Genomic DNA, 2,500 nt, shown 5'->3' with positions numbered 1-2,500 from the left:
GTTAAAAGATGGGAACCCATCAATCAGACAGCTTTTGCATATGCAGATGGTCTTGAATGATCTTGTCTACAGACCCAACACTAATCTGGACATCCCGGACTAGCTGACGAACAGTAAGACAGCGACCTTCCAAAATGGCAGTCTCCACCTTATGTATGGTATCCTCATCAATGGCAGACTGGGGTCGCCCTGGGATAGGAGCCGTTTCCACAGATCTCCGACCACTCCTGAACTGGCGATGCCAATGTTTAACAACGTCATATGCTAGGGCATCCTCCCCATAAAATGTTTTCACTGCATCCGTGGTCTTTTGTGGTGTGCGGTCGTTCAAGTATAAAAAACGTGATTACTGCTCGATATTCAGCTTCGATTTTCATACCTTACTTCGCCTTCACTGTTGTAACAGAAGACATGTTATGGATTAAGGACTGGAAATCAACACATGACCTAAAGAGATGTGTATCATTATGCATGTGAAACTTCAGCCTCTAAGGGTAAGCGGAGGAGGGTTAGGGGAAATCCTTAATGAGCGCCCCTCGTGTAAATAAACAGTATATATGTGTGCATATATACATGTGTGTGTGTGTGTGTGCATGTGTATACACTCACACATATTTATATATCTGTACATATATACATATATATACAACATATATGTACATATATGTATGTATGTGTATATATATATGTATGTATGTATAAATATACATATATATGTGTGTGTGTGTTGTAAGGCTTTCTATCGAGGGGAAGCCCGAAATATCATCCCCCAAGCGGAGGATGGCGGCTTAGGGCCGAAAGGAGAGAGGGGGCCCGTTCACTTCCCCTGTGTGGAGACACTGTCCCATGCCCCAGGTACACATCCCTTAGAAAATGGGTCTGGCTATGTTGTTCTTGACATCAATAAAAGAGTAATACAAAGCACCACAGTTAATAAAAGTATAAATACGATAAAAAACCTTTCTGAAGGAACGGATACATAAAATTACTTGAACTTAAAAAAATGAATGGGGTATCTCTGGCTGGTGCTGGCCAATAAAACTTAGCAAAACCTGTGTTAGCTTAAATGCCCACATCCAGCACTGTCCTAACTGGCATGTAAAAATGGCTCAAACACAACCTTGTTCTTGCTGCTCCAGCGACGCCGCAGTAAAGGGTAATCCAGGGGTACACTCAAACACCGAGTCCAGAGACAACTTCCTCTAGATTTATTTCGCAGGTGTATTTATACAGGTTTGTTGCCACAGTGACGTGGCCTGTTATTTGAACAGGATAAAAAGTAAATAATTAAGAATACATTTTAAACACTGAAATATTAACAATAGACACTAATAAAACAAAAAAAGCAATCAGGTGAAAAACCTACTAAAAAAAAGGAACATTGAAAGATTAACGTGATGTTAAAAACACAGCAAGTAAGAAAAATAAAACTATACTCTTGATTATCAAAATAAACGTCATAACACGGTAAAAGTCATTCGTAAAATATTCTCTATCCCGAGTATCCCCTGTGAGCCCCCATTAATAAGTAAAAAGAACAATTAAGGGGGTGACGTGGCAAGTTTTACATATATAAAAAAAAGAATCTAAAGTCATAAAACAGTTACCCAAGACTAATAAAAATTATTAATTATAAAACCAGGGATTTAAGCAAGTTTTAAAATGATAAAAACAAAATAACGTAAAATGAAAATAGTAGGGAAAAAGGGGAGGGGTTTGGTACTAAAACAAATTATAAAAGCGTCGAAATCATTAAGAATTGAAATTAGTTTATAAGAGAATGAGCAAGATATTAAGATCCCCATCTACCCTTAAAAGACCGAATAATATAAAATAACACGGTAAAAACACGTAAAAATAAGTCACCTCACTAAATCGAAGCATTGAAGCTCAAAAAGGAAAACTCGGGAAATTACAGATATAAGTTTTATTTATACACTTCATTAAATACAAAGTCTAGCAGTATCAGTGTATCCGTGTTGTGTGTGAAGGAATCATCTCCAGCGTGCTTGAGCGCCACCCGCTGGATTACCCAAGTTCGGGATTCAGGATTCGGGATTCGGGGTTCAGGATTCAGGATTCAGGGTTCGGGATTCGGGGTTCGGGATTCGGGGTTCGGGGTTCGGGGTTCAGATATCAAGGGTGTCAAGGGGATAGGTAGGGTACTAGGGTAGGGGGTAGAGGGTAGGTGTGAGGACGAAAGCTTAAGGAAAAGGACTAAAATGAGAGAAATTAAAGGACAGAGAGATGGAAATGAAAGAAATGAGGAAATGAAAGAAATTAGTAAGGTCAATGGGGGAATAGAAAGAGTAGAAAGCGAGGAGACTAGTATGGGGGATAGAAAGATACAGAAGAACGTAGATCAAAGTAGAAGAGAAGAGAAATGAACGAAAGGAGTGAGAGAGGAATTTGAGAAAACGAGAGTAAAGGATAAGATAGCATAACGAAGGAACGGGGAATGAGAAAAGATCAGTATGATGGAAAGTAAGGAGGGACGCAA

This window comes from Penaeus chinensis, chromosome 24 (assembly GCF_019202785.1).
Source record: "Penaeus chinensis breed Huanghai No. 1 chromosome 24, ASM1920278v2, whole genome shotgun sequence".
Lineage (NCBI taxonomy): Eukaryota > Metazoa > Arthropoda > Malacostraca > Decapoda > Penaeidae > Penaeus > Penaeus chinensis.
Note: the sequence above shows the minus strand (reverse complement) of the source record.